We start from the raw sequence: 13,154 nt of genomic DNA, 5'->3' as shown, positions 1-13,154 counted from the left end.
CCACCGTGGCCGGCTTCAGGAACTGTCGATGACATGCCTCGCTCAGAGCGCCCAAGTGTCTACTGCAGTGGATGACTGCTACCTACGGATTATGGCTGGGAGGAACCCTGACAGCAACGCCACCACGTTGAATAATGCTTTTCGTGTAGGCACAGGACGTCGTGTTACGACTCAAACTGTGCGCAACAGGCTTCTTGTATTCTTAGGCCACGATTAGCTTAAGTTTTACCGACACTAGTGCCTTCTGTTGTTGTACCGCCGTACTAGCGCGGGCAGCGTGATTTTCCTCTGCACGCTAGTTTGGATGTGGCTGCCTAGTAAACCGTTTAGTGACGTGTTTTCCTTTTGCATATGATGTACGCGTAACTCAAAACTGCACTACACCCGACTGTTTTAAGGTATTCTCCGTTACTTTATTTGTCTGTACCCCCTCTTGTTTTGCTTACGTCCAAACATTTATCGCCGATTTTTATCCTTTTAAGGCCCCAACCCCCCCCCCCCCCCCCCACCTCCAGTAGACCTCTTGCGATATGCTGATGACACCGCATTCCTCGCCCTCGCTCCTACCCTCCAACGGTCCCAACGCCTTCTCCAGAATCACCTTGATCTTTTTGCTGCATGGTGTAACCAGTGGCTCCTGAAAATCAATCCTTCAAAGACCCAGGCAATCATCGTAGGTCGTACCACTCGCTCCTTCCGGCTCCTAGATTTCTCCCTTACTGTCTGCGCCCGTCCTGTGCGCCTCTCCCCCATTCTCACCTACCGTGGCCTCACCATTGACCGTCACCTCACTGGGATCCCTCATCTCCGCTCCATCCAATCCAAAGCCCACAACCGCCTCCGACTCCTCAAACTCCTCTCTGGCCCGACATGGGGGTTACACCCCTCTACCATCCTCCACAGCTACAAATCCTTAATCCATCCCATCCTCTGTTATGCCAGTCCTGCCTGGATATCTGCCCCCCACAAGTTCTATAAGTCCCTCCAGATCCTTGAGTGTCATGCACTCTGCCTCGCCTTCTGTATAAGCCTCCCGTCCCCCACGCGGATCCTCTATGATCTCATTCCTTTCCCTCATCTGCTCCTATTCCTCGAACATATCCGCATCCTCTACACCTCCCGCCGCCTTGAACCCCCTCACCCCCTGGTTGCTCCTCTCCTCTCCCATCTCTGCCCCCTGCCACGTCTTCACTGTTGTGTCCCCCCTACCCTCCATCTCTACACCCTTCATCTCCTTTCCCAAGGTGGCTTCCATCAACTCCCCCTCCCGGATGATGCCCTCTCTCCCTCCATTTATCCCGCCTATGAACTATGATCCTCACTCCCCCTCTTTTCCTGTGTCCTTTTCCCGGGCTCCCTCTCCCCCCCCTCCATCCTCTTTTCCCCACCTTCCCTCTCTCTGCCCCCTTCTCTCCCTCGAGTCCTTTTGCATTTCCCTCCTCTGCCTCCTCTCACTCCCTCTCACGTCTGCCCTGCCCCTCCCCCCCTTTATTGGTCCTCTCCCTCCTTGGTTCCCCTCCACCCTTTTCGTTTTTTTTCCCTTCCTCCCTCCTTGTTCTTCCCCCTCCTCCAGGTCCCCCCCCCCCCCCCCCCCCCAACTGCCTTTGGCTTGGGAGTGTCATCTTTGTGCCGCCCTTTTCGTGCAGTGTTTTACAGTGAGTGTTCCGTGTTGTGTTTTTTTGGGAAGTGTTGCGAACGGCCATCATACTGTCGCTGGGTGTGCTTTTTATCTCTTGCGAACAGATACCAGACTGTCGCCGTGTTTTTTTAATTATGCGTGTACTATGTTACTTGTCTGATTCCTGTGTCTTTTATTAACATTGCCAACACCTTTTGCTTTCTGTTTTAACTTTCCGCATTTTTCCGCCATTTTACGCCTTATGTCACCGTTTTATCGCCTGTTTTTCTTTTTTTCTTCTTCCATTTTTTAAAATAAGTCTGTAGGCTGCAGAGCAGCGTACTAAGCTGCTGCCAGCCCACCCCCTTCGGGGGGAATTGAAAATCAATAAAGGAAAAAAAATCATTTTAAGTTGACGCAATTGGATTTGTTCCAATCTACTTTGTTAAGCCATTCTTGCTCTAGATGGTTTGTTACCATCGTTGCGGCTAACAGTCCTAGCAGCCAGTGCTACGTATAGCTTTGACAACCTTTCGTCAGTGTTAATTTCCTTTTTAAAAGTGCCTTTCTAACATGAGTGTTAATTTCCTTTTTTAAAGTTTTTAAAATTATATTTAAAATTTTAGCACAGCTCAGAACCACGCCCCTTAACTTGCAGTTTTGTATAATTTCGTTCTTGCTTTTCCTCATCTTTTAGAATATCTGCGGAAGCCTTATAATGGATTATACTGTAAATGATGAAAGTATGTGAATGCAGCTTGCCGCTAACTTGGTGTAATGTCTCTCACACATAAACCTGTACAGTAAAGTAGGGGCCTCCTGTTTTATCTTTAGGCTGATCCGTGATAAGACAGGCAAACAATTATACTAATGGAGGATTCTGCGTATTTTCTCTAATTTCATTCGCTCTCTCTCTCTCTCTCTCTCTCTGTCCTTTATCTACACTGATGGAAATTGAAATAAGAACACCGTGAATTCATTGTCCCAGGAAGGGGAAACTTTATTGACACATTCCTGGGGTCAGACACATCACATGATCACACTGACAGAACCACAGGCACATAGACACAGGCAACAGAGCATGCACAATGTCGGCACTAGTACAGTGTATATCCACATTTCGCAGCAATGCAGGCTGCTATTCTCCCATGGAGACGATCGTAGAGATGCTGGATGTAGTCCTGTGGAACGGCTTGCCATGCCATTTCCACCTGGCGCCTCAGTTGGACCAGCGTTCGTGCTGGACGTGCAGACCGCGTGAGACGACGCTTCATCCAGTCCCAAACATGCTCAATGGGGGACAGATCCGGAGATCTTGCTGGCCAGGGTAGTTGACTTACACCTTCTAGAGCACGTTGGGTGGCACGGGATACATGCGGACGTGCATTGTCCTGTTGGAACAGCAAGTTCCCTTGCCGGTCTAGGAATGGTAGAACGATGGGTTCGATGACGGTTTGGATGTACCGTGCACTATTCAGTGTCCCCTCGACGATCACCAGTGTTGTACGGCCAGTGTAGGAGATCGCTCCCCACACCATGATGCCGGGTGTTGGCCCTGTGTGCCTCGGTCGTATGCAGTCCTGATTGTGGCGCTCACCTGCACGGCGCTAAACACGCATACGACCATCATTGGCACCAAGGCAGAAGCGACTCTCATCGCTGAAGACGACACGTCTCCATTCGTCCCTCCATTCACGCCTGTCGCGACACCACTGGAGGCGGGCTGCACGATGTTGGGGCGTGAGCGGAAGACGGCCTAACGGTGTGCGGGACCGTAGCCCAGCTTCATGGAGACGGTTGCGAATGGTCCTCGCCGATACCCCAGGAGCAACAGTGTCCCTAATTTGCTGGGAAGTGGCGGTGCGGTCCCCTACGGCACTGCGTAGGATCCTACGGTCTTGGCGTGCATCCGTGCGTCGCTGCGGTCCGGTCCCAGGTCGACGGGCACGTGCACCTTCCGCCGACCACTGGCGACAACATCGATGTACTGTGGAGACCTCACGCCCCACGTGTTGAGCAATTCGGCGGTACATCCATCCGGCCTCCCGCATGCCCACTATACGCCCTCGCTCAAAGTCCGTCAACTGCACATACGGTTCACGTCCACGCTGTCGCGGCATGCTACCAGTGTTAAAGACTGCGATGGAGCTCCGTATGCCACGGCAAACTGGCTGACACCGACGGCGGCGGTGCACAAATGCTGCGCAGCTAGCGCCATTCGACGGCCAACACCGCGGTTCCTGGTGTGTCCGCTGTGCCGTGCGTGTGATCATTGCTTGTACAGCCCTCTCGCAGTGTCCGGAGCAAGTATGGTGGGTATGACACACCGGTGTCAATGTGTTCTTTTTTCCATTTCCAGGAGTGTATATACAGTTTTAAATATAATATTTCATTACGTGAACTCAGCCCAATAGAATCTCTGGTGGAGCCCTTCGTCTTAATGTTCAGCGGCTGGCTTGCTGTAAAAGATCTTTATATCTATTATTATTGTTAAGCGCTGCATTTAGTTGGGAAAATCGATCGTTTGAACAATTCGTTCATTTTACGACAGATTTAGAATTTTAGATGTGTCCGAAGCCTTTTTGGACGATTTTATAAAATCTCGGTGATTGCAGGCTCTCTTCGCACAACTGAAACTTCCCCACTAATTACAGGGCCAAGACAATCATCAATGATTCAGACAGAGAACTCATTCGTCATTCACTCTAGAATAAAAGGGTCACAAACCTTATTTCTGAGGAAAATTGTATATTAAATCCATCTCCATTACAAGTTCCGTTTTCTGTTGATTCCCAGTCTTACTTAATTTGCGTTTACAGTTTTTCTCTCTCTTCAAATAACCCGCTAGTGGCACAAACGTTAATAGCTCGCTTTAGCGAGAAGAAGAGCAAACATGTCTCTTTTAGCAACCCGACAATTTTCCAACCGATACTTCCGAAGCTGTCCTAGTTATCCGTCCATAATAACCATGAAGAATACATATATGTATCCCTGTTATTCCAAAGAATAAACGTACAAGAAAAATACCTTGGCGTCGACGAGCTGTCGGCGCATATATTACTAGAAAATCCGATCAGATACTTTTCAAACGTGAATAACTGTGGATGATTTGATTGACCATTATTAATTATTGCTTGGTAGAGGGTAATTTTCTGTGGGGAGATTACAGCCTTAATCATGCGAAACGAGTTATTTGTAAAAAAAAAAAATTAAAAAAAATAACTTTGCAACCGCGATTGCCTGTTTATATAATCATGGTTGTTGTACTAATCGGGCTGTCATGGAATGGAGTAAGCTTTAGAAAACAGTATTTCTACTAGCTTTCGGATTATCACTCTGTCTCTGGTAGAAGTACACTTATTTGCACACACAACCAGACAAATATCAAAATGCACACACCCATAGCCACAGCGAGACTGAAATTTACTCGTTGTCAACATGTAACAACACAAATATTTAAACGGGAAGAACGGTGATGTTGTTTTCTTTTTCGAGTAGTTTTAGTCACACTTGACGTACTGCTTAGTAGTTTTCCGCCAGTCCGAACAGTTTTCCACCGTCAAGTTCTGACGTAAACAGTTAGGGAATGAGGAATAAACTTTTAGTGTCTTATGTTTAGTAAAGTACAGATGTGTGATATCGTCTCTCTCTAATATTTCAGCTTGACAACAGTGTTTGTTAAAGGTCCATAACTTCTGTTGTAAAGTCCATTTACCTCCTCTGTATGCTTTTTTTCTAAGTGCATCTATAATTCAATATAATATTACTAAAGTGGGACTTGTAAGGAAATCTGGACATATGGATGTAAGCATCATGTGTACCATAGGCAAAGAGATATAATTATAAAGAACGTAGCAACCAGTCGCGGAAACACAATTTATTTATGTTGTTGCAAATCGATTTCGACTGATATCAGTCATCATCGGTGCATTTTTTTGACCGATACATGCCATAAGTAGAAGTATGTCCTCAGATTTCTACTATGAAAAAGATAAATAAATTATGTTTCCGCGATTGGTTGCTACATTCTTTATAATTTTATATTCCACGGTCGCTGCACAGAAAGATAACCTTATGGAGCCCAACATTCAGAAACATAATTGTTGTCTAATGGAATCGGATATTTTTCCATGGCATACACCCTGTTCCATCGACACGTCTTATTACGGATTTACCGGCCGTTGTGGCCGAGTGGTTCTAGGCGCTTTAGTCCGGAACCGCGCTGCTGTTACGGTCGCAGGTTCGAATCCTACCTCGGGCATGGATGTGTGTGATGTCCTTAGGTTAGTTAGGTTTAAGTAGTTCTGACTGATAACCACAGATGTTAAGTCCCTTATAGTGCTCAGAGCCATTTGAACCATTTATTACGGATTTATCGTTTGCACGGTGACTCTGGTATGCTTTAATCGGATTCTGAATGCTGAATTATTATTTCTCAATATTAGCGAGCTGTGACTCATATCTATGTGTATTATACCACGTCGCTAAGTACTTGTTTACAGACGACACGTAACCCTGTCGCACTGGCCTTAATGTAGCAACAATACTACTCCACAGAGAGTAAAGTTGTGGCTTCTTCTTAACTCTGTTGAAGACTTCTTACGTAAACAAACACTTATCTCTAGTTTTAAAATGAAAATTGCTCATAACTCTGTGCTGTCTCTCCTGCAAAATATCCAGACGTTTTGCTTAGTGCTATATATCATCCCATATGTCAGCAGTATTTCGGGTTCGAAGTTTGCAGCTGATTTACGTTCCTATGTCAAGTAGGACATGAAAAAGAATGTAGATTTTCAACATGTATGTGCTGTGAATGCACATAAATTTTAGTTATATATCACCGACTACTGACAGGTTGGTGACTGCATGCAGCACTCAGAAATTTTCATGTTAATGGTTGTTGATAATTATTTATCGTGTTGCTATGTGTGTTATCTACCGGCAGTTACACAAACGTTTTCCTTTTTCGCTAGCAATTCTGCATTGACAACGCACATACAACTGTCACTTTAATATTATATTTCATCAAAACATTTGTCACGCTTTCGGTAATGTGTCATTAACGTGGAGTTTAGTGAACAGTACCGTGCAAGACGGGTTTCGATGATGCCCTTAGGTCTGATAAAAAGGCAAGTATTACGGAGAATGCTTCGTGAAAGCACATAAAAATCCTTGGAGGGAACACGACGTTTTCTTCGCAGAACGCTATTCAGAAAATTTAGAGAGCGGGGATTTGAAACTGAAAGCAGAATGAATCTATTAACGCCAATGTAAAGGATGGAGTCAGACGAAAGCTAGACAAATGGAAACAAGTAATTAAACTACTTTCCTGGCAGATTAAAACTGTGTGCCGGACCGAGACTCAAACCTTTCCCTTTCGCGAACAAGTGCTCTACCATCTGAGCCACCCAAGCACGACTCACGCCCTATCCTCACAGCTTTACTTCCGCCAGTAGCTCGTCTCCTACTTTCCAAACTTCACAGAACCTCTTCTGCAAACCTAGCAGAACTAGCAAAACTGGAAGAAAGGATGTTGCGGAGACATGGCTTAGCCCGTGAAATGCAAAGGTCCCGAGTTCAAGTCTGTGTCCGGCACACAGTTTTAATGTGTCAGAAAAGTTTCATAACAGCGCACACTCCGCTGCAGAGTGAAAATCTCATTTTGGAAGTAATTAAACTGCTTATTAGTTCAAAGTAATTGCAATAACTGTTAACACGTTTATCCCACTCTCAGACGAGATGATCAATGAATGCATTCAGGGAAAAGTGCATGATCTTCCCTAATCTTAATAGTTTTCCTCCATAAAGTCCTGACGTGTAAACAGTTACAGAATGAGGAATAAGTTCTTTTTAGTGCCTTATGTTTAGTAAAGTATAGATATGTGATATCATCTTTCTCTAATATTAAAGCTTAACAGTAGTGTTTCCGGTTGCGTAGTCATGATTGTACCCTGTGCGCGTACCTCTTCGTCCGAAACCGAATCGACTGACATGAATGCCCTTCTTCATTGCTCCAAAAATACAGAAATCGGACCGAGACCGTGTGGAAGATGTGTAAGGGATTCCCAGCGAAATTTCTGCAGCGTACTCGAAAGAATCTTCGCAACATGTGGGCTAGTATTCTAGTGGTTGTTTGTAGTGGAGCGGCGCACATGTTGCCCACGTTGTTTTGAATGTGCCCACCCACATGTTGCCAATGTTGTTTTGAGTGGGCTGACCCACATGTTGGCAATGTGGTTTATAATGCCCCGCACACATGTTGCCAAGGTTTCTTTTTTGTGGAACACTGCAGAAGTTTCACGGCGACCCCCTTACACATCCTCTATACAGTTCGGATCTCTCCCCCATGCGATTTCCATATATTTGGAGCCGTTGATCTGCTTCGAAGAGGTGCAAACCTGGGAACAATCACGTTTCCGTAGAGAACGGAAAACGCTTTTCCACAACGGCACCGACCGTCTTGTCTCACAGTGGGATGAGTGTATTAACATTTACAGCGATTACTTTTGAAATAATAAACAGTTTACTTACTTTCTTCCATCGATTTTCATTTGACTGCTCCTTATACACCGAAGCGCCAAAGAAACAGGTACAGGCATGAGTATTCAAATGCGGAGGTATGTAAACAGGTGCTAAAATGGCAGATTATCAAGATTTAAGTGAGTGTGAACATGGTACTACCGTCGGCACACGAGCCGTGGGACACAGCATCTCCAACGTAGCGACGAAGTGGGGATTTTCCCGTACGACCATTTCACGAGTTTACTGTGAACATAAGGAACCCGGTAAAACATAAAATTTCCGACATCGCTGCGGCCGGAAAATGATCCTGCAAAAACGGGACCAACGACGACTGAAGAAAATCGTTCAACGTGACGGAAGTGCAACCCTTCCGCAAACTGCTGCAGATTTCAGTGTCAGAGTGCGAACCATTCAACGGAACATTATCGAATGGGCTTTCGGACCCGAAGGCCCACTCGTGTACCCTTGATGACTGCACAGCACGATGCTTTATGCCTCGCCTTGGTCCGTGAACACCATCATTGAACTGTTGATGATTGGAAACATGTTGCCTGGTCGGACGAGTCTCGTTTCAAATTGTATCGAGCGGATGGACGTGTACGGATATGGAGACAACCTTATGAATCCGTGAACCCGGCATGTCAGCAGGGGACTGTTGAAGCTGGTGGAAGCTCTGTAATGGTGTGGGGCGCGTGCAGTTGGTGTGGTATGGGACTCCTGATACGTCTAGATACGACTCTGACAGGTGACACGTACGTAAGCGTCCTGTCTGATCACCTGCTTCCATTCGTGTCCATTGTGCATTCCGAGCACTTGAGCAATTCCAGAAGGAGAATGCGACACCCCACACGTCTAGAATTGCTAGAGAGTGGCTCCAGGAACACTCTTCTTACTTTAAACTCTTCGCTGGCTACCAAACTCCCCAGAGATGAACTTTATTGAGCATATCTGCGATGCCTTGCAACGTGCTGTTCTCCAGCCCCTCCTACTCTTACGGATTTATGGACAGCCCTGCAGGATTCATGGCATCAGTTGGGTCCAGCACTACTTCAGACATTAGTCGAGTCCAAGCCACGTCGTGTTCCAGCACATCTGCGTGCTCGTGGGGGTCCTACGTGATATTAGGCAGGTTTACCAGTTTCTTTGCCACTTCAGTGTTCATTTCCCTTATACCGAGTGTGTTTGAGTAAAGAGAACTCCTCCTTACATTTGTTTTGGATCCTAATCGTTGCAGAGGATATGTCAAAGATTTTGTCACGTGGTAGTGAATTCTTCTATTATATTAAGTAGGATTGAATTATAACAGTCACATGATCAATTTCAATAAAGTCTAGACCGTATCGTTTGTCCTGCCTGTTGTTTAGATGTATCAGATGTATAGTGAGTAAGTTTCGTAATATGTAATAATAGAATTGGTTTTCTAACGCTTTTGCAGTGGCGATCGAATTTTTGATGTTCGTTTCCACTTTATTTATCCTGTATTTTGCTCGATAGCCTATCAACGTGCTTGTTAATTGTGTGTAAAGAATATATTTATGGATGTAGGTTGATTCTTACAAAAAAGAAGACAGCAACCAGCCACTATTAATACTGCTATTTATTTAAGTAAATAGCGCCTTAACCGGATACATCATCAGACGTCTGTTCACAAGATTTGCTAGATACACTTTACATAATCGTCAGTTTTCGATTTTTATTCTTCCACTGTGGCGAAATATTCTTGGTGTGTTGATGCCATCGAAAATGGCGCTTGATTTTATTGCGAAGTTGCAGGATTGTGTTTTTCAAATATTCCAAGATATATGCAGCACTTATATGATTTGAACATCACCATATTGCGCAAAGCACCACACACACACACACACACACACACACACACACACACACACACACACACACACACACACAACACACACACCAAAAAGTATTTGCCACATGTCAAGTTGACACAAAGATCGCAGTTTTACAAATTTATTATTTATGGAGCCGTGGTAGGAAGTCACGCCTGGCTGTGATTCCATCGTTGTGATAGCCGTCTACATAGAGCCAGTGGTAGGTTGACTCTGAGACAGCTTTCTTTCTAACGGAACGATTCACAGTCTGTCTTTTAATTGCAGTTGTGCGTTTCACGCGGTTAGCGCATCATCAGACATGAACGATAAGGAAACAGTTACAGCTGAAACAAGGGAAGATAGCGAGCATCGGATCTAACACCGCTGAAAGCTAAGTTTAAAAAACTTTAAAACTCACGTGATTAGACGCTGAGAATGTTTAGTATGAGGCCCCCTTGTCATGTAAAACCGCGACGGAAAACACACTTGTCATAAACTGTAAGTTAACATGGGGGAACCCTAAAAAGATAAATAGAAAATATTGACATAGGGTGTTGGTTCAAATGGTTCAAATGGTTCAAATGGCTCTGAGCACTATGGGACTCAACTGCTGAGGTCATTAGTCCCCTAGAACTTAGAACTAGTTAAACCTAACTAACCTAAGGACATCACACACATCCATGCCCGAGGCAGGATTCGAACCTGCGACCGTAGCGTCTCGCGGTTCCAGACTGTAGCGCCTAGAACCGCACGGCCACTTCGGCCGGCCGTGAGGTGTTGTGGAGCGGTGAATATAATATGAAAATAATAAGAAAAAATGTGTCGAAGAGGGGAAAAGGGGGGAATAGGGCAGGAGGTGAGTATATGGGGAACCTTACGTCTTAACACTTCGACGTCCGCACGTCTCGTACAAATTTATTTGCTTGTCGCCGGCAGCGTTGATTCGGATTACTTGGCTTGTCGCCGGCTGCTTGTCACCATTCCGCTCATAACAAGCTTCAAACACATTGACTTTTGCGAGCTTTAATTTTTCCGGAAATCCTGTATTTTGCCGTATCGTTATAATAATTATCCATGTAGAGGTAATGCCACTTTCCATAAGAGCCGGCCGAAGTGGCTGTGCGGTTAAAGGCGCTGCAGTCTGGAACCGCAAGATCGCTACGGTCGCAGGTTCGAATCCTGCCTCGGGCATGGATGCGTGTGATGTCCTTAGGTTAGTTAGGTTTAAGTAGCTCTAAGTTCTAGGGGACTGATGACCTCGGTAGTTAAGTCCCATAGTGCTCAGAGCCATTTTTTTTTCCATAAGAAGGTGTCAATAGTTCCATCACTGATTTTGCTAAAGGATTTCCAGTGCCGGAATATATCTTGAATGAGGAAATGTATCCCGTACTCGAATCACACAGCATCCGAATGAGTATGCCATATTTCATAATTTACTGTCCACGCCACAGTATCATTCCTTCATCAATTGAGATGCTTTGACTTAGATTAAACGTTTCTTTAAACTTTTTGGAAAAATCATGAATTACGATTTGCACTTTGAAAAGCCGGTCGGCATTATCCGGTTTATTGTTGCTGTCGAAAAATGTAAAAATGATAATATTTGTGTGAATCTGTTCCGGGACATCGTTTTGCGAAATATCGGTGTGTCTTTCAACGGATTCGTTGAGCAGTAATCATCAATCCTCCCTTTTTTTTTACAGTTCCCATAAGGATAGCAAGCTCAAACCATTTTCTAAGTTCGGATCCCGTAACGTCGACAGATTTGGCATTTTTTAATCCATTTTCCTTCTATTGCAATTTTAGCTGTAATACTTGTTGGTTTCGTTGCTAATATATTTAAATGGATCGTTCCCAATATATAATTCTACAATATCCACGAAGCTCTGTGTATCTTTGGGAAATATGTGTGGACCCGGAGATCCTTTAAATTTATTATTGGTCCTCAGTAGATCATAGTCTGTCTTCTTCGACTGAATCATCCGAATCAGTGGCAACCGTAGCGTTCACCGAATTCTTCTTGGACGTATTTCACTATCTTCCTACGACTTTGTTTCACTTTCATTTTTTGATGTCCAATGTCTTCTTCCCAATCGGCCAAGTGCGGAACGTCAGACAAGACGTCCCCGCATTCATCGTAAATAATCGTATCGTCTCTTTCGTCTGCCATGATGAAAGTGCACAAGTACTTAAAAAAACAAAACAAAAACTTGTTGAAGTGCGTAACTTATTATTACCTAAACAAAACACCAACAGAAAGAAAAAGATAGTGAAGTGCCGTCACCGGCCACTGCGCGATACTATGCTCACGACACCACTGTGGTGTCGCCGGCCATTCAGCGTTACTATACAGACGAAACCACTGCGGTGTCGCCGGACGGCAAAGTGTTAATATGAAAGAATTAGGGATGATGAGAGTAAGAGGAGCAATACTGTGATGTTCTTGTCAGATAGAGGGCAGTGTTGTGAGAAAAGAAAGGGAAAGTTGTCGTGCTGTTAGAGAAAAATTTTTTCTTTTTAGCTGGGAGGAATGAAAGAAATCCGGAACAGATTTCTGAAACAAAAGGAGAAGCTTTAATGAGAGGTTTTAATGAGGGAACAGGATAAGAGGAATCGGGGAGGGGGAGGGATGGCGGAATGGTATTGGGAGGGGGGGGGGGGAGGAGGGGCATGAAGAGTTCATTTTGGAAAGAAGATGGTTATCGTAGTATCGTAAAACTATGATTTCTTGTGATCTGCTGCTAATTAAGACCGTGCTCTGCAGACAGTTTTAATTCTTACAAAATTGAAAGCTTTTTCTCCTTTGAGGGAAGAGTAGAGGATTTGCAACTTGCCTAGAGGAGGCTGATTATGACTGCTTTTTTTTTTTTTTTTTTTTTTTTTTTTTTAGGTGGTCGGCAAAAGGCCGAGTTGTTCCTAACAGCACCTTTCTTCCTTAGAAGGCATTCTTGGCATCTAGTCTTAAGGGCTCGTCCAGTATGACCTATGTACGATGAGGTGCGCTGTAGGCACACGATTTTTTAGACTACGGTGTGAGAAAATGAATCTTTCAAATATTTTCGTTGTGATAAAAACGATATTGGACCTTATCGTTGACTATGACTTTTAAGAATATTGGTAAGCCTGTAAGAGAGGTCTCATAGAAAAGGTTAAGAGAGATAGATACGCTATGGAGTAATGGC

The sequence above is a fragment of the Schistocerca serialis genome, chromosome 12 (assembly GCF_023864345.2).
Source record: "Schistocerca serialis cubense isolate TAMUIC-IGC-003099 chromosome 12, iqSchSeri2.2, whole genome shotgun sequence".
In the NCBI taxonomy this organism is placed as follows: Eukaryota; Metazoa; Arthropoda; class Insecta; order Orthoptera; family Acrididae; genus Schistocerca; species Schistocerca serialis.
Note: the sequence above shows the minus strand (reverse complement) of the source record.